The sequence below is a fragment of the Panthera onca genome, chromosome C2 (assembly GCF_046562875.1).
Source record: "Panthera onca isolate mPanOnc1 chromosome C2, mPanOnc1 haplotype 2, whole genome shotgun sequence".
Classification (NCBI taxonomy): Eukaryota; Metazoa; Chordata; class Mammalia; order Carnivora; family Felidae; genus Panthera; species Panthera onca.
Genome location: NC_138347.1, coordinates 157,948,823 through 157,975,333, shown reverse-complemented (window position 1 = coordinate 157,975,333; position 26,511 = coordinate 157,948,823). Strand labels below are relative to the sequence as shown.

The following is a 26,511-nucleotide window of genomic DNA, read 5'->3' as shown; positions in this document are numbered from 1 at the left end:
AGAAACAAGTGTTGGTGAGGATGTGGAGAGAAAGGAGTCCTCATGCACTGTTGGTGGGAATATAATTGGTGCAGCCACTGTGGAGAGCAGTATGGAAGTACCTCAAATAATTAAAAATAGAGATACCATACAATCCTAGCCACGTATGCCATGCATTCTATCCTTGACTTGCCTCCAATAGCCTGTCTCACCACCAGCACACTCTGTTGCTGCCCCACAGAAATGTTTCCATTACTCACAGTCCTTTGCCAAATTAGGTCAGTGTCCAGGGCACTGGCTCCTTATGTCACTTGGGCTTATGCCAAAATTTGGTGCAGATGCCTGAGCCTTAATGCGTCAAAGTGGAGACCTTTTAGCTGATGATTTAGCCATTACTATGGGGCCAAAGGGAATAACAATGACTATTGAACAGAACTGGGAAAGTCCAAAATAACAGAGCATGGTGTGACCATTGCAAAGTCCATTGACTTAAAAGATAAATATAAAAATATTGGTGCTAAACTTGTTCAAGATGTTGCCACTAACACAAATGAAGAGGCTGAGGCTGGTACCACTACTCCTACTCATACTAGGACACTCTTTTGCCAAGGAAGGCTTTGAGAAGATTAGCAAAGATGCTAATCCCGTGGAAATCAGGAGAGATATGATGTTAGCTGTTGATGCTGTAATTGTTAAGCTTAAGAAGCAGTATAAACCTGTGATAACCCCTGAAGAAATTGTCCAGATTGCTGCGATTTCTGCAACTGGAGACAAAGAAATTGACATTATTTCTTATGCAATAAAAATGGTTGAAAGGAAGGGTATCATCACAGTAAAGGATGGAAAAACACTGAAGGATGAATTAGAAATTATTAAAGGCATGATGTTTGATTGAGGTTATATTTCTGTATACTTTATTAATACATCAACATGTCAGAAATGTGAATTCCAAGATGCCCATGTTCTATTGAGTGAAAAGAAAATTTCTATTGTCCTGTCCAGTGACCTGCTCTTGAAATTGCCAATGCTTACTGTAAGCCTTTAGTCATAACTGCTGATGATGTTGATGGAGAAGCTCTAAGTACACTGGTTTGAATAGGCTAAAAGTTGGTCTTCAGGTTGTAGCAGTCAAAACACCAGGTTTGGGCAACAACAGAAAGAACTAGATTAAAGACGTGCCTATTGCTACTGGTGGTCTAATGTTGGGAGAAAGATTGACTATATCTTGAAGATGTTCAGCCTCATGACTTAGGAAAAGTTGGAGAGGTCATTGTGAACAGAGATGATGCCATGCTACCCAGTAATTCCACTACTGGGTATTTGCCCAAACAAAACAAAAACACTAATTCAAAAAGATATATGTATCCCCATGTTTACTGCACCATTATTTACAATAGCCATGATATGGAAGCAACCTAAGTGTCTGTTGATAAATGAATGGATAAAGAAGATATGATTATATATATATATATATATATATATATATAATATTATATAATATATATATATATATCACAGGTTAAGGTCACCAAAACTAAATAAAACCAAAATTGGAATGGGGATGGGAGTGTGGAAATTATGCAAAAATAGCTTATGGTTTGATTTTTCAGAAATATTTACCCTATATTACAAAGGTGTTTCATATAGCTTGCATATCAAAATATTCCACACACAATGGAATATTTCTTAACCATAAAAGGAGGTGATCTTGCCATTTGTGGCAACGTGGATGGACCCAGAGGGCATTATGCTAAGTGAAATAAGTCAGACAGAGAAAGACAAATACTGTATGGTTCACTTATACATAGAATCTAAGAAAACAAAGCAAATGAACAAACAAACAGAAAAAGCAGAAACAGACCCATAAATACAAAGAGCAGACTGATGATTGCCAGAAGGGAGGGGTGGGGAAGATGGGCAAAATGGATGAAGGGGAGAGAGAGACACAGGCTTCCAATTGTGGAATAAATAAATCACAGGGATGAAAGGTACAGCCTAGGGAATATAGCCAATGATACTGTAATGATGTTGTATGTTGACTGGTAGCTATACTTTGGCGAGCATAGCATAGTATATAGAGTCGTTAAATGACTATGTTGTATACTAAAACCAATGTAACATTGTATGTCAATTACACTTCAATAAACTAAATTTTTAAAAAGTATCTAGATTCAGTGGTAAAAAAGAAAAAAAGGAGTTTCTGTTTGGGATGATGAAAAAGTTCTGGGGTGCCTGAGTGGCTCAGTTGATTAAGCATCCAACTTCAGCTCAGGTCATGATCTCATGGTTCATGGGTTTGAGCCCTGCGTCAGACTCTGTGGGGACAGCTCGGAGCCTGGAGCCTGTTTCGGATTCTGTGTCTCTGTCTCTCTTTGTCCCTACCCTGCTCGCATTCTCCCTCTTTCTCTCTCAAAGATAAATAAACATTAAAAAAAAAAGTTCTGCAAATGGACAGTGGTGACGTTTGCACAACATTGTGAATGTACTTAATGCTACTGGTCTATACAACTCATAAAAGAGTAAATTTTATGTTATGTATATTTTACTACAATAAAATTATGCAAAAATGGCTTATGGTTTATTTTTCAGAAATATTTACCCTATATTACAAAGGTGTTTCATATAGCTTGCAATGGTTTACTGCCAGGAGTCCCTCCACACTCCCATCCCCGTTCCAATTTTGTTTTTATTTAGTTTTGGTGACCTTAACCTGCTTCACTCAGATTTTCTGCTGCATCAGTTAGAGGGTATTTTCTTCCACCGTATGACAATAGGAATGAAAACAGCCAAGGCATATCAATGCTTCCGGCTCAGGAGGTACCTTCTCATCTCCCCACTTATGTGATCACTGAAGACAATACTGAACTTGGCAATAAGTCACCTTAGCAGTCCCATTGACTTACCTCTTCAAAGACAAATATTTGGACCAAGTGAAAACTACCTGGCCTCTTGTTTTTCCTTTAGTTTTTTCTTGCCTCTCTTGAGATGTTTTTGGCTTTCACTATTACTACAGCTGTATCATTGCAAAGGTAAAATGCAACTATTGAAAAAATGTTTAAATGTTTATGTCTAGACTGTCAAAAAGGCAGATACATATTCTTTGACCTACTACTTCTAATACAGAAACCATGATGTAGTACGAGGGCATTAGGACCCGGGAGTCCTAGGGTCTACCTTTAACCAGCTGTGTGGGCATGGGCTTGCTGAGCCCCCTCTGCCTAGAATATGAGTGGGTTGGCTAGAGGACCCTAATGATTCTTTCACATTTAAAATGAGAAGATAAAAGGTCCTGGAATGTCGCGTTGCCTGACAAAGATTCACTCTCCCCTCTCACCACAGAGAATATATCCTATTTTGTAACAAAGATATTCTTTATATGACATTTGAAAATCTTACCGATTTAAGTATCATTCATATCAAAAGCCTTGATGTTTTAGAGATCTATTTTTTCCTATGGTTGTTCTCTGTCAAGAGGAATTGGCTACATATTTAGGGCCCAGGGCAAAATGAAAATGCAGGCCCCTTTCTCAAAAATTATGAAGAATTTCAAGACAGATGAAACAGAGCATCAAGCCACCTACAAGGCCTTTCAGAACATGACTGCACAGGTCACATGCTATCTGTCCATGTGTAAAAAGGCACCCCCCCACACACACTACTCCACCCCTGGGAAAATATTTAAGTTGACTGTGCACCCTAGGCACATGGAGTGGCTAGGTGTGTGGGTTGCATTTTTATACACAAAGTACACAAACAAGAAGTAAATCTTCCAACCTGCCATGTAGGTAGTCCCTCATGAGCGGGTTGTTGCAATTAGTCTCTGATGAGAGGCTGCACAATGAAGTGAGAAGTCTGCAAAAATAGCCAGATAAAAGACCCAGATTCTTCATTTGATGAATATTTATTGAGCATCAAATAATGAACTTAGGCATGTGCTAAGCATTCCATAGTGCACAGATAAATCTGTTGCCTTGGGCCTTTCAGTCAACCTTCGATACCTTGGTTCTCTGGGCTGTTAGATGGGAACTAAGGAATCTCTTACCTAAAAACCTTTAGGAAGTATGGGCTCAAGAAATTCAAGTTGAAGTGTCAGTTATAGTTATTGCCTTGCAAAATTCTAAGGATGATATCAGCTTTAAAATGATGATGTTACCAAAAGTAGACAATGAATATAGACTTTAGGGTCTAAGGGTAGCTTGTGATATTTTTCCTTAGCTTTTTTTTTCATCTGAACAACTTAATGGGAGATTCCATGTCCAGAAACCATAACCAGGTCCTCCAATGTCTACTATGAATTTATAGAATTTCATCCTCGAACTTCAAAGACACAAAAACCAATAATGAGGAACTTTCTTGCATACCTGGCTTTACACAATCGATGTGTTCCTTAAAAAAAAAAGAGTCAACTGAATTGTTGGAAACTGAATTATATTTGAAATGCTCTAAAGAACTTGGATATTAAAAGAAAACCTGCATTGAATCCTTTTGTACAACAAAGAATAATTTTTATAAAGCAAAAAATTACCCCTAATTTGCTTGATGCGAAAACTCAGGCTTAAGCACACAGTTTTGCGACCGTACAAATGGGAGCCCATTTAGACACACAATGGCTTCCCCTCTTCCTTTCAGCCCTGAGGATGTGCAGGTGGAAGGAAGAGGTGGGAAGGGTGGGAGGATGTCAGCATTCTTTACAAATGTTCACAATCCATTTCCTACTTGAATGAAAAGTATTTTCCTAAGCAAAGGAAGACAATAAGACTCAGAGCCTTCAATGAGATCAACACTGATGTGACAATGGGTGCACTTTTCAGGAAACACACTGTGAAGAATAACAACAAATATTTAAACTCAGAATTTTAGTCAACTGAGCTGAGGCAGTGTGGTGTGGGAGTTCACAGGTCATCCACCCCATGGCTTTCCGATTGTAACAGGCTATGCTAGATTCAGCCAGGTATCTGTTGAGAGATACACAAATTCTGAGACCCCACTCTAAGAGGCAACAGATTCAGCAGTCTGATTTTCTTCCCAAGTCATTCTGATTTCAATGCACACTTAGATTTCAGAACCACTGATTTACAAGCCTCACCTTAAAAAAGGGAGTTGGCAGAGATTCTCCTCCAATGCATTGGATGTGGCTCTGTGCGTGTGACGGTCCCTGCTTGTCTCACTCTTCTGCTCTGCTCTTAACCTCTTCTTCTGATCTCTTGGAAACTGAGACAGGTAGACTTTTTCCTTTCTTTTTCTGTTTGGATGTCTTATCCCTCTTTATGATTTCATCTAAGTCTTAATGGCTGACAGAAGTATCTTGCCTATATTAGTAGAGAACCCTATGATCATTGACTCTCAGGATCAGGAGAATGATAATATAAATAAGAGCTAGAGGAATTTGAAAAATTAGTCTTTCTGAAAAATTAGCCAAGTTTTGTGACATTTTGTCCCCGTGTGGTTCCCCAGAAGAAGAACATGAGATAATGATTCAAGTGTACTTAGTTTATTTGGGGAATGACCCCAGGAAACACCAACATGGGAGTGAAGAATGTACATGCGTTGGGAAATGAAGTGAGGCACTAAAGAGAATATAATCAAGAAGTTACTGTTAAGGGAGCATAAGGCAAGCTGACAGGCCGCAAACACCCCTCCCCCCCACCCCCACCGTGGGATATGTGAGATATTCCTCGGAACTCCTGGGTGCCCAAAAACAAGGAAAGGGGAAAAAAACAAATTGTTAACTGATAGCGATCATAGTCCTGCAGGACCTAAGTCTCCATAGCTCCTCCATAGTGATGTGGGAAACAAAGGCAGAAGGAAATGGCAGGTAAAATTAAATTTCCTTATAACCTGCAGCCCATTGACAAATACTTGAGGCTGGTAGAGTAAAAAGTTTCTCCAGGAGCTCCCTACTGTCTTAATGCTAATGCTTTGCTAGAGGGAAAAACAACCCTTAGCTTGACAATAACAAGGCCTCCACTATCCTGTGAGCCTTCTCTAGCAGATGAAAATCTCATTGGAAACTTCCCCTGGACTTTACCTCCCCCCAACTCCATAGTATACAACCAGTCTCTCCTCATGGTCCTGGGGCAGCTCTTTCTGCCCACAGCTTCCTGTCCCATGCTTCAATAAAATCACCTTTTTGCACCAAAGACGTCTTCAAGAATTATTTCTCTGTCAATTGGCTCCAGACCCCACCTCACTATCACCCCCCAAAACTTCATCAGTTACTACCATGAGCAACTGGAGGTTAGACCCTCTAGGAACTCAAAGAGCCAGCGTAGACGCTGTGTAGTAAAGAATTAACATTACCCAGAGGGAAGTCTGGCCTTTGCCCTTGGCTACTGGAATGTCCTGCCTGAAAGAGTGTCCCTTTTTGCCAGCAGCTTTGACCTCCAAACAGTGTAACAGTATAATTTATGGTGGTCTTAGGGCCAGATGGTATCAGTTTTGCCCCTAGGGCAACTAGAGACTAAAGGTCAGGTACACAAGCAGAATGTGACTGAGTCCCAATAAAAACTCAGGGGGCTTCCCTGGTTGACAATATCCCACGTGTAGCATCACATATAGTAGCTGGGAGAAGTTAGTGCTTTCCATGACTCCATTGAGAGAGGACAACTGGAAGCCATATGCCTGAACCCTCCTGGACTCTGCCCTATGCATCTCTTTACCTGGCTGATTCTAATCTTGTTTCTTTTCTCCATAGTAAATTGTAACCATGAGTATAACAGCATTCTGTAAACTCTGAGTCCTTCTGGTGAATTATTGTAACGTGGCTTTGGGAACCCCCAAACTTGCAAATCGTGTCAGAAGTGAGGGTGGTCTTGTGTGAATGTGCTCCCTCTAAAATTGCAGCTGGTTCTAACGCTTGTAAACACGCAACTCAGAGTTGCTCCATTCAAGAGGCGAGTGATACACACTGGCTGAAAGCCTCTTCGAGGCAGCATTAATTCCCTGGCACTGCCGGTCTGGTACATGGATAGCAAAGTGGACTCTAGGTGTGAGCAAGCCCTAGGCATAGCAATGCCCTTGTTGGCATTCGAAGTCAGCAGCAAGTACTGTAAGAGTAAGGGGATATGGGCGAGACACTGGCAGCATCTGCTGATTGTTTCTAATCTCTTCGCCCACAACGTGGATAACGTGATGCCCCTAGGACAGGGGTCAGCAGCTCATGGCTTATGTCAAATTCAACCCACTGCCTGTTTTTGTAAATAGGGTTATTGGAACACTCATGTTTATTAGAAATAAGCATTTATTGGAATGAATAGAAACACTTGCTTATTTATGCATTATCTTTGGCCGCTTTATGCTCTAATGTCAGAGTTGAGTCGTTAATAGCATACACTATATGGCTGGGAAAGCCTAAAATATTTACCATCTGGCTTTTTACAGAAAAATTGCCAATCCCTGCTGTAAGACAAAGATTAGCAAAGGAAAAAAAAAAGCACATCAATAAATTTTAAAACTGGGCCCTGTAGCACAGTGAACTAAGTGTCATGAGAAAGGTATAAACTAGGGGGAGCCAGCGCTCACTACCCTGATGGGAAGTCCGTGAATGCGTCACTGAGGAGATAATGTCTGTGCTAGGTCTTAAAAGATGAGCAGGAAATTAGCACATGGGAGGGAAGAGATTTTAATAACGAAGGTATAGAGTTGTAAAGACATGAGGGCCTGCGGATACATGGAAAAATGAAGAAACTCCAATGCTTTTGCATGACTCCAGTGCAGACATTGAGTGGTGAGGTGGGGAAGGAGATGGGAAGGTCCACTGAGACCGGGTTTTTAGGAGCATAAAATCCAAACTCCTCAGCATGGCTGTGGACTGAGCTTCTGTTCTGCCCTCTTCCTCCTGCCCCTAAATAATAAAATAGGAAAGAAAATGGAAAGAAAAACTAATAAATCCATAACTATGCTGGATAAAAACAAGGAACACTCTTGGTGAATCAGAAACTGTGAGAAATCCTCAACATGTAAAAGGCAAATGAGACAGGATCGAAGAAGGAATGATATCCTAAAAGTTCAACCCAGTAAAAAATGTATATCCAAGGAAATGGAGTTAATAGAGAAAACAGATATGGAAACCAATTTGACAATAAATTTCATATATTTTTAAAAAATAGAGAAAGCAGAGTAAATTTTTAAAGGGTGTTACACCCATTAAACAGAAACAAGTAGAATCTTGGAAATAAAATATATCAATTGTTGACATTAAAAAAAAAAAAGCAGTCAGTAGCTAGCCTGAATAAAGAATGAATAGAGTCAATGAATTGAGTTGAAAGATGGAATCAAGAAATTCTCCCTACTCCCAACATAAAAGGAGTAAGAATTGAAAGTGTGAAAAAAGACATAAAATGTGAAAGATGTATTCAAAATTTTAAATGTTCATCTAATAAATAGGGTTTCTAGAGGAGAGAGGGAAGATGGCGGCGTAGGAGGCGCTGGGCTCACTGCGCGTCCTGCCGATCACTTAGATTCCACCTACACCTGCCTAAAGAACCCAGAAAACCACCAGAGGATTAGCAGAACGGAGTCTCCGGAGTCAAGCGCAGACGAGAGGCCCACGGAAGAGGGTAGGAAGGGCGGCGAGGCGGTGCGCGCTCCACGGACTGGCGGGAGGGAGCCGGGGCGGAGGGGCGGCCCGCTGGCCAAGCGGAGCCCCCCGAGTCTGGCTGGCAAAAGCGGAGGGGCCGGACGGACTGTGTTCCGACAGCAAGCGCGACTTAGCGTCTGGGAGGTCATAAGTGAACAGCTCTGCTCGGAAAGCGGGAAGGCTGGAGGACAAAGGGAGGGAGAGCTGCTGAGCCCCCGGACGGCAGAGCTCAGCTTGGCGGGGAACGAAGGCGCCAGCGCCATCTCCCCCGCCCATCCCCCAGCCAAAATCCCAAAGGGAACCAGTTCCTGCCAGGGAACTTGCTCGCTCCGCGCAAACACCCAACTCTGTGCTTCTGCGGAGCCAAACCTCCGGCAGCGGGTCTGACTCCCTCCCGCTGCCACAGGGCCCCTCCCGAAGCGGATCACCTAAGGAGAAGCGAGCTAAGCCTGCCCCTCCTGCCCCCGTGCACCTTGCCTACCCACCCCAGCTAATACGCCAGATCCCCAGCACCACAAGCCTGGCAGTGTGCAAGTAGCCCAGACGGGCCACGCCACCCCACAGTGAATCCCGCCCCTAGGAGAGGGGAAGAGAAGGCACACACCAGTCTGACTGTGGCCCCAGCGGTGGGCTGGGGGCAGACATCGGGTCGGACTGCGGCCCCGCCCACCAACTCCAGTTATACACCACAGCACAGGGGAAGTGCCCTGCGGGTCCTCACCACTCCAGGGACTATCCAAAATGACCAAACGGAAGAATTCCCCTCAGAAGAATCTCCAGGAAATAACAACAGCTAATGAACTGATCAAAAAGGATTTAAATAATATAACAGAAAGTGAATTTAGAATAATAGTCATAAAATTCATCACTGGGCTTGAAAACAGTATAGAGGACAGCAGAGAATCTCTTGCTACAGAGATCAAGGGACTAAGGAACAGTCACGAGGAGCTGAAAAGCACTTTAAACGAAATGCAAAACAAAATGGAAACCACGACGGCTCGGATTGAAGAGGCAGAGGAGAGAATAGGTGAACTAGAAGATAAAGTTATGGAAAAAGAGGAAGCTGAGAGAAAGAGAGATAAAAAAATCCAGGAGTATGAGGGGAAAATTAGAGAACTAAGTGATACACTAAAAAGAAATAATATACGCATAATTGGTATCCCAGAGGAGGAAGAGAGAGGGAAAGGTGCTGAAGGGGTACTTGAAGAAATTATAGCTGAGAACTTCCCTGAACTGGGGAAGGAAAAAGGCATTGAAATCCAAGAGGCACAGAGAACTCCCTTCAGACGTAACTTGAATCGATCTTCTGCACGACATATCATAGTGAAACTGGCAAAATACAAGGATAAAGAGAAAATTCTGAAAGCAGCAAGGGATAAACGTGCCCTCACATAGAAAGGGAGACCTATAAGACTCGTGACTGATCTCTCTTTTGAAACTTGGCAGGCCAGAAAGGCTTGGCACGATATCTTCAGTGTGCTAAACAGAAAAAATATGCAGCCAAGAATCCTTTATCCAGCAAGTCTGTCATGTAGAACAGAAGAAGAGATAAAGGTCTTCCCAAACAAACAAAAACTGAAGGAATTTATCACCACTAAACCAGCCCTACAAGAGATCCTAAGGGGGATCCTGTGAGACAAAGTACCAGAGACATCGCTACAAGCATAAAACATACAGACATCACAATGACTCTAAACCCGTATCTTTCTATAATAACACTGAATGTAAATGGATTAAATGAGCCAACCAAAAGACATAGGGTATCAGAATGGATTAAAAAACCAAGACCCATCTATTTGCTGTCTACCAGAGACTCATTTTAGATCTGAGGACACCTTTAGATTGAGAGTGAGGGGATGGAGAACTATTTATCATGCTACTGGAAGCCAAAAGAAAGCTGGAGTAGCCATACTTATATCAGACAAACTAGACTTTAAATTAAAGGCTGTAACAAGAGATGAACAAGAGCATTATATAATAATTACAGGGTCTATCCATCAGGAAGAGCTAACAATTATAAATGTCTATGCGCCGAATACTGGAGCCCCCAAATATACAAAACAATTACTCATAAACATAAGCAACCTTATTGATAAGAATGTGGTAATTGCAGGGGATTTTAACACCCCACTTACAGAAATGGATAGATCATCTAGACACACGGTCAATAAAGAAACAAGGGCCCTGAATGATACATTGGATCAGTATATTTAGAACTCTGCATCCCAAAGCAACAGAATATACTTTCTTCTCGAGTGCACATGGAACATTCTCCAAGATAGATCACATACTGGGTCACAAAACAGCCCTTCATAAGTTTACAAGAATTGAAATTATACCATGCATACTTTCAGACCACAATGCTATGAAGCTTGAAATCAACCACAGGAAAAAGTCTGGAAACCTCCAAAAGCATGGAGGTTAAAGAACACCCTACTAACGAATGAGTGGGTCAACCAGGCAATTAGAGAAGAAATTAAAAACTATATGGAAACAAACTAAAATGAAAATACAACAATCCAAACGCTTTGGGACGCAGCGAAGGCAGTCCTGAGAGGAAAATACATTGCAATCCAGGCCTATCTCAAGAAACAAGAAAAATCCCAAATACAAAATCTAACAGCACACCTAAAGGAAATAGAAGCAGAACAGCAAAGACACCCCAAACCCAGCAGAAGAAGAGAAATAATAAAGATCAGAGCAGAAATAAACAATATAGAATCTAAAAAAACTGTAGAGCAGATCAACGAAACCAAGAGTTGGTTTTTTGAAAAAATAAACAAAATTGACAAACCTCTAGCCAGGCTTCTCAAAAAGAAAAGGAAGATGACCCAAATAGATAAAATCATGAATGAAAATGGAATTATTACAACCAATCCCTCAGAGATACAAACAATTATCAGGGAATACTATGAAAAATTATATGCCAACAAATTGGACAACCTGGAAGAAATGGACAAATTCCTAAACACCCACACTCTTCCAAAACTCAATCAGGAAGAAATAGAAAGCTTGAACAGACCCATAACCAGCGAAGAAATTGAATCGGTTATCAAAAATCTCCCAACAAATAAGAGTCCAGGACCAGATGGCTTCCCAGGAGCGTTCTACCAGACGTTTAAAGCAGAGATAATACCTATCCTTCTCAAGCTATTCCAAGAAATAGAGAGGGAAGGAAAACTTCCAGACTCATTCTATGAAGCCAGTATTACTTTGATTCCTAAACCAGACAGAGACCCAGTAAAAAAAGAGAACTACAGGTCAATATCCCTGATGAATATGGATGCAAAAATTCTCAATAAGATACTAGCAAATCGAATTCAACGGCATATAAAAAGAATTATTCACCATGATCAAGTGGGATTCATTCCTGGGATGCAGGGCTGGTTCAACATTCGCAAATCAATCAACGTGATACATCACATTAACAACAAAAAAGAGAAGAACCATATGATCCTGTCAATCGATGCAGAAAAGGCCTTTGACAAAATCCAGCACCCTTTCTTAATAAAAACCCTTGAGAAAGTCGGGATAGAAGGAACATACTTAAAGATCATAAAAGCCATTTATGAAAAGCCCACAGCTAACATCATCCTCAATGGGGAAAAACTGAGAGCTTTTTCCCTGAGATCAGGAACACGACAGGGATGCCCACTCTCACCGCTGTTGTTTAACATAGTGCTGGAAGTTCTAGCATCAGCAATCAGACAACAAAAGGAAATCAAAGGCATCAAAATTAGCAAAGATGAAGTCAGGCTTTCACTTTTTGCAGATGACATGATATTATACATGGAAAACCCAATAGACTCCACCAAAAGTCTGCTAGAACTGATACATGAATTCAGCAAAGTTGCAGGATACAAAATCAATGTACAGAAATAAGTTGCATTCTTATACACTAACAACGAAGCAACAGAAAGACAAATAAAGAAACTGATCCCATTCACAAGTGCACCAAGAAGCATAAAATACCTAGGAATAAATCTAACCAAAGATGTAAAAGATCTGTATGCTGAAAACTATAGAAAGCTTATGAAGGTAATTGAAGAAGATATAAAGAAATGGAAAGACATTCCCTGCTCATGGATTGGAAGAATAAATATTGTCAAAATGTCAATACTACCCAAAGCTATCTACACATTCAATGCAATCCCAATCAAAATTGCACCAGCATTCTTCTCGAAACTAGAACAAGCAATCCTAAAATTCATATGGAACCACAAAAGGCCCCGAATAGCCAAAGTAATTTTGAAGAAGAAAACCAAAGCAGGAGGCATCACAATCCCAGACTTTAGCCTCTACTACAAAGCTGTAATCATCAAGACAGCATGGTATTGGCACAAAAACAGACACATAGACCAATGGAATAGAATAGAAACCCCAGAACTAGACCCACAAACGTATGGCCAACTAATCTTTGACAAAGCAGGAAAGACTATCCAATGGAAAAAAGACAGTCTCTTTAACAAATGGTGCTGGGAGAACTGGACAGCAACATGCAGAAGGTTGAAACTAGACCACTTTCTCACACCATTCACAAAAATAAACTCAAAATGGATAAAGGACCTGAATGTGAGACAGGAAACCATCAAAACCTTAGAGGAGAAAGCAGGAAAAGACCTCTCTGAACTCAGCCGTAGCAATCTCTTACTCGACACATCCCCAAAGGCAAGGGAATTAAAAGCAAAAGTGAATTACTGGGACCTTATGAAGATAAAAAGCTTCTGCACAGCAAAGGAAACAACCAACAAAACTAAAAGGCAACCAATGGAATGGGAAAAGATATTTGCAAATGACATATCGGACAAAGGGCTAGTATCCAAAATCTATAAAGAGCTCACCAAACTCCACACCCGAAAAACAAATAACCCAGTGAATAAATGGGCAGAAGACATGAATAGACACTTCTCTAAAGAAGACATCCGGATGGCCAACAGGCACATGAAAAGATGTTCAACGTCGCTCCTTATCAGGGAAATACAAATCAAAACCACACTCAGATATCACCTCACGCCAGTCAGAGTGGCCAAAATGAACAAATCAGGAGACTATAGATGCTGGAGAGGATGTGGAGAAACGGGAACCCTCTTGCACTGTTGGTGGGAATGCAAATTGGTGCAGCTGATCTGGAAAGCAGTGTGGAGGTTCCTCAGAAAATTAAAAATAGACCTACCCTATGACCCAGCAATAGCACTGCTAGGAATTTATCCAAGGGATACAGGAGTACTGATGCATAGGGGCACTTGTATCCCAATGTTTATAGCAGCACTCTCAACAATAGCCAAATTATGGAAAGAGCCTAAATGTCCATCAACTGATGAATGGATAAAGAAATTGTGGTTTATATACACAATGGAATACTATGTGGCAATGAGAAAGAATGAACTATGGCCTTTTGTAGCAACGTGGATGGAACTGGAGAGTGTGATGCTAAGTGAAATAAGCCATACAGAGAAAGACAGATACCATATGGTTTCACTCTTATGTGGATCCTGAGAAACTTAACAGAAACCCATGGGGGAGGGTAAGGAAAAAAAAAAAAAGAGGTTAGAGTGGGAGAGAGCCAAAGCATAAGAGACTGTTAAAAACTGAGAACAAACTGAGGGTTGATGGGGGGTGGGAGGGAGGGGAGGGTGGGTGATGGGTATTGAGGAGGGCACCTTTTGGGATGAGCACTGGGTGTTGTATGGAAACCAATTTGACAATAAATTTCATATATTAAAAAAAAAAGAAATATACATTCAAGGTGGATTATATTTTTGTTGCAAATTAGGAGTATAGATAATAGCCATATTAACTACAAAGGTATATGCAGCTCATATGATCCTTTCAAGCTAATGGATACAATAACGCATGGTACCATACAATGCAGAGGAGAGAAGCACGTATTTCTGTATCCCAAGTCATCTCTGATGAGTAATTCCATGTGTCCATCTCCAAATAAAAGGTCTTCCTTCACTTGAAAAAAAATAAATTAAATAAATAAATAAATAAATAAATAAATAAATAAGGTTTCTAGGAAGAGAAAATTAAGCTGTAAAAGGAAAATATTCCCTTACATAAACTATAAAATGATGAGATTTTAATATGATAAAAAGGGCCCACCAAGTATATAGCAGGGTTACTGAAATATACACACGCTCACATATAAGTTTAGACAAATTGTAGTGAATTTTCAGAACACAAAAGAAGAAATCAAACCCTAAATCTTCCAGAGATATTACCTACAAGAGAATAATGATTATATTCATATCAATTTCTTACAGGCCACGAGGGTCACAAGAAGGTGATGGAGTAACATCTTTGAAGTTGTAAAGGCACAGGATGCCAAACTCTCAAGTGAGTGTGGGATTGGAATGACGCTTCAGGGACGTAAGCATTCACTTCATCTGAAAGAAGTACTGAAAGATGTATTCTTACATAAGGAACAAAAATGAATCAAAGAGAAAGAAATCGGATACAAAAAAGCATTGATGAGAAAAATCCTTAGTAAGATTTATCATTAGACTAAATAATGATTGATGATAAACAAATTTGATAGAGGAAGCAAATCAGAAGATGAGAATGATATTAAGAAAGGAAAAACTATGCCAAATACTTTATCTTCTTAGGGCAAGGATATAGAGAGTGAACCTAAAAATTATTAGGTAAATACAAGCTTAAGTGTGTGTGTTACAATTTCAGAATAATAACTAAGAAAATAGAGTACATCTAATAGACTATCAGAAAAGATAAAACAAAAAATGCAATCAGGTCAATAAAAGAATAGGGAAACAGAAACAACAAAAAATGTATGAGAAAGTGAAAACATAAAATAAGATAAAATGAACCCTAACATATCAGTAATCAAAACAATTGTGAATGGTTTAAATTCACATGTTTAAAGATTAATAGCTTAATAAAGCCAGATAGATACTGTTTATAAGGGATACACTTAATATGACATGTGAAAGTTGGGAGTTAAGACGTAGGATAAGATTGACATATAATCCAATAGCAAAAAACCCCCCAAGTAACCCAATTTAAAAAATGGGTTTTTAAGGACCTGAATAGATATTTAAATATATTAAAGGCTAATAGGTACATGAAAAAATGTTCAACATCCACTAGTCATTAGGGAAATGCAATAATATGGTACAATAAGATGTCACCTCACACGTGTTAGAATAGCCATCATAAAAAAGATAAAAGAGAACAAATGCTGGAGTGGATACGGATAAAGGGAACCTTGTGCGTTGCAGACTGGGATTTCCACTATGAAAAACAGTATGGAGTTTTCTCAAAAAATTAAAAATAGAACTACTGTATGGTCCAGCAATTCCACTTCTGGGAAAATTTCCAAAGGAAATGAAAACACTGTCAAAAAGATATCTTCACCTTCATGTTTATAGCAGCATTATTTACAATAGCTAAGACATGGAAACATCCTAAATTTTCATTAATGGATGAATGGATAAAGAAGTTGTTATATATAGAGAGAGATATATAGATATCGATATATATTCCATTGTGTATACATATGTGTATATGTATATTTGTGTACCTATACATATTCCACTGTGTACTTATACATATTCCACTGTGTGGAATATTATTCAGCCATAAAAAGTGAGGAAATCCTACCATTTGTAACAACATGGAAGGATCTTGAAGGCATTATGCTAAGTGAAGTGAGTTAAAGAAAGACAAATACTTCATAGTCTCACTTGTATTTGGAGTCTTAAAAAAAAAAGAAAACCCAAGCTCACAGAAAAAGAAAAATTGTCCACATTAAAAAGCTATAGTGTGATAAAAGATGTTATAAAGAAAATTAAATTGCATGCTATTGACCTAAAAAATGCAGTTACATTGCAAAACAATGAATTGATATAGAGGTACATAAAAATTACCAACCCAAGAAAAAAATCAATACAGCCCAATTAGAAATGGGGAACTATGAATAAACAGTTCATAGAAAAGGAAAGAAAAATCACCGATAAACATGTGACAACACTCAATCTCAAGAGTAATTGGGAAAATAAAAATTAAAGTAATGAAGAATTAGTCTTATCCAATCCAATTATTTAAATGTTATATGTTGATAAATATCCTAAATTAAAGCAGGTAAAGGAGAATTGCATCCTCTTGTAGATTGTTGTTAGGTGTGAATAATAATAGCTTTTTTAGAAATCTATTAGGTAGTATACTTTAAAATTTAAAAGAGCAGAAATCAATGAAATAAAAATTGACAAAGAATAGAATAAATTAACAAAACTAAAAGTTGGTTTCTTGAAAAGATCAACCCAACAGCTAGACAGATGAAGACAAAAAAAAAAAAAAAAAAAAGAGGCCAGAACACAAGTTACCAATATCTGGAATGAAAGGAAGGATATTGCTACCGGTCCTACAAGCACAAAAAGGATAATAAAAGAATATTAGCACTTTTATGCCAAAGTATCCGACAAATCAGATAAAATGGAAAAATTCTTTCAAATTTCTCGACAAATACTAATGACCAAGGTGGACATAAGATGTAAGAGAAAATTTGATTAGTCCTATAAAGTATAAAGAAATTGAAATAATCATTAAAAAAAAAAAAAAAAAACCTGTGGCACACAAAGTTTTAGGCCCAGATAGTTTCATTCATGAATTGTATCAAACATATAAGAAATAACATCAATCTTATACAAACTCTGTCAAAAAATAGACGAACAGGTAATACTTCCCAGATTATTTTGTGAGGCTAATTTAACCCTAATACCAAAATATCACAAAGGTATTCCCCCCCAAAATTTACAGGCCAATATCCCTCATGAATATAGATACATATTTCCTTAATTAAGTATTAGCAAATGGGGTCAAACATTACATTAAAAGAATAATGTATCATGACCAAGTAATGTTTATCTGAGGATTACCAGGTTGGTGTAACATTAAAGAAAATCAATCACTGCAATTCATCATATTAACAAAATAAAGACATGACCCATATGATCATCTGAATAGATACAGATAAAGAATTAGCCAATAGTCATCATCTGTCTGTAATAACAACTCACAGAAAACCAGAAATAGAAGGATATTCCTCAACCTGATAAAACAACGTATTGAAAACCTATAGCTAACATCATGCTTAGTGGTAAAATTTTGACCATTTCCCACTAAAACTGGTAATGGGGCAAGAATGCCCACCTTGACCACTTCTATTCAACATTGTACTAGAGATGCTAGCCATTGAAGTAAGGCAAGAAAAAATAAGTGAAGGACATAATATTTGGAAAGAGGGGCATACAACTGTCATTTTCAGATGACATAAATTCAATAGGAGTCTATAAAATAACTATTGAACTCAGAAGTTAATTTGTAAGGTTAAATATACCAAAATGAAATACATTTTTATGTGCCAGCAGCAAATAATTGGAAATGAAATTTTAGAAAATGAATTCCATTGTTTTAAAAAATATAAAAGTAAAATATTTAGGATAAATGTTAACAAAAGCTACACAAGAACTTTATACTGAAAACTGGAAAATATGCTGAGATAAATTTTAAAAGACCTAAATAACTGGTAAAATATATCATGTTAATTAATTGGAAAATCCAATATTGGTAAAATGCGAATTAGCCTTAAATTAGTCTTCAGATTTCTCTCCATTTTAAAAGCAGATGTTTTTAAAAAGAAATTAACAACTAGATTTTAAAATTTATATGCAAATGCAAATAACCTTGAATATCCAAAGCAAACCTGAGAAGAGATAGCAAAGCCACAAAACTTACAATCAAGACAGAGTCGTACCGGTATAGAGGTCAGCAATTAGGTCAATGACACAGAACAATGAGCCCAGAAATACATTCAAGCTTATGAAGCCGCTTGATTTTTAACAAAGATGCTAAAATAATCCACTGTAGAGAGGATTTTTTTTTCAACAAATGGAGCAGGTTATCCATATGGGAAAAAAATAAAATTCTATTCTAATTCACTTTATACTTCAAAACTATCTCAAGACAGCTCTTAGACCTAAACATTGAAGCTAAAACCATAAATTGTTTCTGAAAAAAAATGAAAGCATATCTTTATGAATTGGGGTAGGTATATGTTTCCTAGGTTACAGAAAGCAATAACCTTTTAAAAAATTGAAAAATTATATTTTATCAAAATTTAAAACATATCATGAAAAGACACTGTGAAGGAAGTAAATAGGCAAGCCACAAACTGAAGAAAATATTTGCAAAACATGTAACTGACAAAGGTCTGAGATTCCGCTTATATAAAGAAGTTTGAAACAAAACAAAACAAATGAATAAATAAAAAGCAGAATCAGACATATGAATACAGAGAAAAAACTGATAGTTACTAGAGGAGAAAGGGGTGGCGATGGACAAAATGAGTCAAGGGGTGTGAGAAGTACGGGCTTTGTTATGGAATGAGTGAGTCGTGGGAATAAAAGTCACAGCATAAGGAATATAGTCAGTGATACTGTAATAGCAATTTATCAAGACAGATGGCAGCTACATGTGTGGTGAGCACAGCATAATGTATAAACTTGTTGAATCACTATGTTGTACACCTGAACTAATGTAACATTGTGTGTCAACTATACTCAAATAAGACAAACAAATAAATAAATTCCCTTAAGACACAGATACAATATAGTAAACACACACACACACACACACACACACACACACACACAATGTTGAAAACAATTGAAAGACAAATACTGGAGGAAAATGGGCAAAAGACTTGAAGATGCCTCACAAAAGAAAATATAGGACTATCCAACAAGCACTTGAAAACGTTTGCTGTCAATTGCCATTAGAGAAATACAATTTAAAATCACAGTAAGATACCGCTATAGATCTCCCAAATCGGCTCAAATTAAAAAGAATGATAATACTAAACGTTGGTGAGGATGTAGGATTCCGTTTAAATGATGTTCAACAGGCAAAAGGGTGAAAAACAATTCAGGAAACTCAGTTGCTTCTTTGTGGGGGGATGGGAAGGGACCAGGAAGTGGAATGAGGAAACCTTAAAGGATGTTTATTTTCTATATTTTGATGGATCTCAGCGTGACAGGGGCATAACATCTGTCAAAACTCCGTGAATGTTCACTTAATATCTGAGTATTTTATTGTACATGAATTTTATGTAAAAAGAAATTAAGACTGAAAAATATTTGACACTAGTCAACTCCATGCCAGTGGAAGCATTTAGAGGGAAGTGAACGGTTTTCTCACATTGGAAATGCATCAGAGAATTAGTAGGAGTAGTGGATTGATAGAGAAATGGGTTGGATGTATCATAAAACAAGTATACAAAAAATGCTAATGGTAGAACGGTAGATAGTGATATATTGGTACTCACTTAAACTTACTTTATCTTTGCTGGTTGTTTGCAAGTTTCATACGTAAGTATTAGAAAATAATAGATACACCCTTGATCCACTCCGTTTATGTCTAGTTTTTATCCTAGAGAAATACATTCCACGTGTGTGCCAAGAGGCCTGTGTAAGGGTAGCCACTGTACTACTTTTGTGATAGTAGAAAAAAATAAAAGGCAGGTGGGGGTGAGCATGTCCATGGTTAAATATGCCATGGTATAGTCACACGGCAGAAAACTATGCAGAAGTTTAAAAAAGAATGAGGTAGATTTATACGTGCTGACATGAAAAGATCTCCAAGGAAGCAGAAAAAGAAATTACAGAATATCTATGGCTTCCCGTTTATGGAAAACATTTAACATCCAGTTAACACGACATATGTATAAATATATGTGTGTGTGTGTGTATAAATGATTAGAAAAAGGTCTAGAACATGAGTTAGCATATTTTTCTTTTATAAAGGGCCTAGTGGTAAATACTTGTGTTAATATTACTTCTGCTGTGGGGCACCTGGGTGCCTCAGGTGGTTAAGCATCGGACTCCTGGTTTCTGCTCAGGTCAGGATCTCATGGTTCCTGGGTTAGAGCCCCGTGTCAGGCTCTGTGCTGATAGTGCAGAGCCTACTTGGGATTCTCTGTCTCCCTCTCTCTCTATCCCTCCGCTGCTGCCTACCCCTCCCCCACTCATGATGCACGCTCTCTCTCTGTCTCTCAAAATAAACAAACATCTTGTTTAAAAATATTACTTCTGTTGTAAATACTTTCCCATCATAGTATAAAAGTAGCCATGGACAGTATATAAATGATAAGCATGGCTGTCTTTCAATAAAACTTTATTTACAAAATCAGGTGGTAGGCCAGATTCAACCTGTGGTCCATAACTTGTCGGCTCCTAATCTAGTGGTGCGATTCATTGCAGTGAAGGCCCTGATTCTTCGTTACTTCCTGTGTCTGTACCCTTTGCCATGTGTCTTCGTTTCCCCATCCCTTTCTGTCTCTGACTTCAGTCATGTGATTTGCTTTGAATCCGTGGGCTGTTGATAATTTTGATGCGAGTGGAAGCTTGAGAGAGACCGGTGCCAGGGGGCTGGCTTGCTCCCAGGCCTCTTCCATTACTCAGAGAACATACCCAGGCTAGCCTGCTGGGGGAGGAGAGTCCAGTCTCCACAGTTCTCCCAGACGAGGCCATCCTAGATTGGCTGATAGGTGACCCCCTGACTTGTGGGCAAACCTGGTCAAAATGAGTAGGGCTGCCAAACTGACCACACTAGACATGAAGCGAGAAATGTCTGTTGCTGTCTGCCACCAGAATGTCATTTTGTATGTTGGCTAACCAACACAGGAACAAAACGTGCCCAACTAACAACATCGATGATTTTTGAGGAAGGGAGGTGGAGGTGGCTTCTGTAATTGAGAAAGAAAAGAATCAATTTTAAGAAAGAAAAGTTGTGTAGTGATGTTCTGGGATTCAGGGGAAAAAATAAAAAGTTCCAACCAAGGTTCTTCGGAGGTTCAGGCAGAGGCGCAGACACGATTAAAAAACCAAGCTCTATCTGCCCCTTTTTTTCTTCTATCCTTAATGTCTTTTAATTTTTTTATCGTCTACCTATAAATACGTCCAAGTCTTTTATATTCTAAAGAACCCTCTTGCCCTTGTACCAATGTTTTACTTAGCTCTCTTCTTCTTTTAAGACTTCGTGTTATAAGTAACAAAGGAAATAATGTATGCATATGCCAATAAAAGTTCAAACAGTACAGAAAAGCCCAAAATAAAAAATAAAAGCCTTTCCTGGCCATCACTTCTCCACTAATACTGCTCCTAGAACCAAGAACTTTAACATGATTCTGCTCTCATTTTTTTTTCCCAGTAGTTATCCACATTTCTTCTAAATAGCATTTCTTCTCTATAGGAAAGATCCGGCACTTGGCCAATGTATTCTAGTCCTCTGCCCTCACTCTGCTTTCACACATATTGCGTCTTTTAAAACTTTTAGGTCTTTTGTTTTTATACTTTATACCTTTACATTGCATTCTCAAACATCTATTTCCCTTTCTAAATAGTGGTTTTTACATTTTTGTTAGAGTCATGTGTCCACCCAGTTAAAAGCAATAGCCCAGTCTTTCCCACCTTCCAGTTCTGCCTCATCCCCTTTCCAGAGGCAGATGGCTCACAGAGCACCTGGGGTCTACTGAAATGCAACTCCAATCGCTTCTTGGTCTTTTTGCTAAGATCGAGTGTACTGAAATGCAACTCCTGATGAGTAGGTCTACAGATGAGGCTGAGAACCCACATTTCCAGCAAGTTCCCAAATGCCACTGCTGCCGCCAGCCCATGAGCCAAGTCCCGCCTCTGGGGCATGGCCGGCATGCCAGGGAGGGTGAAGGGGCAGCCTCGGTCCTTTCCGAGCCTGGTTCTTCGTCTGGACCAATAGTCCCAAAGTCTTTATGCTCCTCAACCCCTGGCAAAAGAATCTTTATACAGAAACCTTCCTAGTGGGCCTGTTGGACCTACTAGAGTTCCCTGGGTGCCGAATAAGAACCAAAGCAACCCTTGTAATGTAAGGAAAACGTAGAGAAACTATCTAGAGGCAGATGCTGTTCTGTTTCTGCTAAACGTCTTTCCTCTCCATCAATCAAATTCCCAGCTTCTACCATTAGGTCATGGTACCTAATTATATGCATAATTATAATAGGCATAATACATTATATAATTATAGCATATAAAAATCAAATATGTGGCACTTTCCCTTATGGTTTTCATCTGTATTCTGGAAAAATAAGTAAATAAGGACTTGGAATAGCTCTAATAGAAGTCGTACATTTGCACTGCTTTGGGTTCCCCCAGAAGCAGACCTTGCGATGAGACTCACGTACAAATAGCTTATTTGGGCAGTGAGACCAGGAAATTCCAGGAGGGCACTGGTGAAGCAAGATGCGGGAGTGAAGGCAGTCAATAAAGGATGTGGAGCGGCCAGGTTACCACTGGACGGCTCTGGAATTTTATTCCTTTGAGCAACTCCAAGAATAAATGTAAAACATATGCCTCGGATCTGTCTCACCCGACGTCAAAGTTGCTGGAGTATTTGTGCAACCCTTCCTCAGGTGAGGGTTGCCCCTATGGGAAGTGAATTCCCTGGCACTCAGAGCCTGCTATGAAGCCAACAGCGTGGGCACAAGGCAGCAGAGAGAGCCCCCGGGAAAAGCAAGGTGGAGGCCGGAAGCTGGAAGCCTGGCCAAGCCCCCAACCGCTTCAAGTAACTCCCTTCAGAGGGGAGTCCTTCAGCCCCTGTTTACCCTGAAGTCCTGAAGCCTGTTTATCCTCTCCTGGCCCTATCTGCACATTAGATGCTGCATATTAACAGCTTCAGAGAAGGACTGCAGCAGACCTGCACCTGACCGTGAGGTCAGCTGTCTCGCCAGCGTGAGAGGGGGCAGTGATCCAGGTGTCCTGGGACCAGGGCTTGGAGGGAAGCCCCAGGTGTGGGGACCCCTGGCCTGGAATCCCCGGGGTCTCACACTGTGAAAGAATCAGATCTGTTCCTCCCTCTGTAGAATTGACCCTATACCCTGTTCATGGCTTTATTTCCCAGGAATATATGTCAAGGAGATAGATCTGTGGAGAAAAACTGTCCGGAGGGGCTATTTTCAAAGGAACTATTTTAAGGCTGTCCTTCCCGTCCACCACATCCTGACGTTTGGTATATTTAGCATCAGGCATAGACAGGGCTAATGGGTTTTTAGTTGCAAATCATTATCATTCAAACCACTGCAGTCTTTCTTTTTTTTTAATTGCAACTAAGTCACGCACACATGCACACAACACACATTAATAGCTACCTTATATTTATACACGAAAATGCTTCCAATAAAAGCAACTCTGTTTAAACTTACAAGCCTTTGCTATTGAACCCTTTATATTTGGGGGAGGGGCTAGCGCTGCAGGTTAGCGGGTATTGCCTTCACACTGTGCATGAAATGCACATGTATTTGGTCAAAGAAAAGAATGCACAAAAGGTGTTTTAAATTGACAGCCCAAGACAGGAGTAATTTAACATGCCATTCTTTGCCTCCCGCTCTGGTAGTTGTGGAGCGCTGCTGATTTGCCTCACTGAATACAAATTTATATTGTCCCGTCCATTAATATGGTTTCTTTTCATCCCATGAATTAATCTCCTTTTGCCAGCACAATGAAGACTGTAGAGTAACGAGTTCCAATGTCAGTATCAAAACTGCAAGAGACTTGGGCTTTCTGACGGAGTCTCATTCCGATGCAGCCCCACGAGCTCTGCTAATTACCTGCAGATAACACAGGAGTCGCGCAGCCAAGAGCAGTGCCCACAGTTCGCCACAGTCCTGTGGCCACCACGCCAAGGCTCGACTTCCCACTCCCTGTGATGACGGATGTGGTGAATTTCCGGTCCTTGGCCTCTCTGTCCTGAGGTACTAACGCGGGCTTCAGATTCTCCACCGTCTCGAAAATTGCCCAGTATCACCGTTTGGACTGGGTTTCGAATGCTCCGCCCCAGGCTGGACCCGCATTCTCTGAGAGGAGACATTGTTCTTGCAGGTTTCTGCATGCCTGCAGTGGCTTGCACGATGCCTGCCATAGGGCCTCGAACAAGACGGGCTGCAGTGCAGATGTAGAGTGCGGGAGCACGTCACAGAATGTGGCAAGAGTGTCAGCGTCCCACAAGGCGTGGGAGGAGCGTCTGTGCCTCCACAGAGCGTGGAGAGGATGTGCGTGAGCACGCCGTGGAGGGTAACAGCCACACTGGGGCGTGCAACCTGCACAGGGACAGGCCCCACCATCTTGACAAGATGGGTCCATTTTAACAAGCATTTCCGTCAGCAGGATGATAGGGGCCCTAATTACCGAGGCTTAAATGTGATAGCAGTGGTTCTCGTAGTGTGGTGTGGGAGCATCAATGATATTACCGGAAACTGGTTAGGAATGAAAATTCTAGGGCCTCACCTAGACCCTAGAAACTCTGGGCAGTGAGGGTGGGGCCCAGCAATCTGGCTTTAGCATACCCTCTGGATGATTCTAGCGCATGGCTCAGCTCCAGAGCCCCCGCACTAGAGATTAAGAACTCAGGTTCCGGAGCCAGACTGCCGGGGGCTACAATCACAGCTGTTCAACCTTGAATAGATTCCTCGCTGCCTCGCTGCCTCAGTTTCCTCATCTGAAAAGTGGGGACATCTTAGTTTGTGTTTCCCTGAAAGTAGACCCAGAGACAAAGATATGGGCCAAAGTTGTTCATTTGGGATATGATCCCGGGAAGGAGTAAGGAGAGTAAACAGGGAGAGAGGTCAAACTAGATCCCGAGTGGCACCGGGCAAATCCCACTGGGGATCTCCGAGACGGTGAGGGCTAAATGCCCCACATTTATGACTCTAATCAGCCCATCAGGAAGGTGATTCTGAGCTGTGTTCGACAAACTCCCCTTCTTCTCCCACTGAGAGTCACTTGCTGGGTGTCAATGCTCTGACATCTATCAGATGTCACAGCATAAGATGGACAAGCGTAAGCGCCTCCTTCAGACCTCATGGAAGCCACCGGGCCTGGGTGAGGCGAGCAGCCGCATGGTCTGCTAGCCCCACACGGCTTACTGATTAGCCTCTGCCTGGCTTCCTTTGCAACCGTTCACTTTGGCACGACCCCAAAATGGCAAACACGTGGGCATTGCGTTCAGTCGGGTCCCCCAAGAGGCAGACCCCGAGATAAGAAATTCAAGTGCAAGTGGTTAATTTGGGGGGAGATCCAAGGAAGGCCCTCGAGGGGATTGGGGAAGTGAGTCAGGGTGCAGAAGTGGGTTCCTACAGGGCGCTTTTCTCCACAGGTCTCCATGGAAGGCAACCAAGGCCTGGTCCCACTGGGGTCTCTGAGACACTCTTCAGGACATACTCAGTCCTATTGCTCTTCAAGGGCTGCTTCCAGGGTCAGCAACTCTGCAGCATTTCTGGCCTCCACTTCTATACACACAACATGCTCCCATGCCCCAAAATGCCCTCAGGCAGAGCTGCAAGTGTTCACTGGGTAGCTTGGGTGCAGAGGTGAGCGCTGTGCCCTCCAGGCCGGCACCCATCACTTCTGCTCCCTGTGTCAGGGACATTTGGGGCTGTGTGCAAACAGGAAATGTTGTAGGTGTCCCCAAGACTCTGGTACAGTTGTGTGTGGTTGTGGGCCCACTGAGCCTGAGGTGGGGCCCTCTGGCAGCTATGGGGCCGCACTTGGATCTTCCCTCAAGAAAGGACTTGCCCTCAGCTAGGAGGATGCAGTGAGCCCAGGCCCCCCATCTATTCATGCCCAGCTGATGACTGAGCATGGAGAGTGCTCTAGGGCCTGACCATCTGGCCCAGCACAGAACTCTTCTAATGGCCACCCTTTGCTCTGGAACGCTCCTTTGGGTTGCCCAAAACTTGGGCCACTTGCACACCAAGTGGATGGTCTTGCTGCTCAATCCTGCTTCTTCGCTTTTGTTGCTCACAGGTGTTACTTCTCAATAAGCGTTGCATGTATGCTCCCAAGTGGAGGTGGTGGAGGGACAAAGTTTAGCGTCAGTGACTCTAAGTAAAGGGTACATGCGTGTTCCTT

General features: G+C 40.7%; 1 pseudogene; it reads left to right on the top strand.

Moving 5' to 3' along the window:
* Window positions 1-222: 222 nt before the first annotated feature.
* LOC144612839 (60 kDa heat shock protein, mitochondrial pseudogene) overlaps window positions 223-26,511 on the top strand; it is a 63,029-nt pseudogene continuing 36,740 nt past the window's right edge.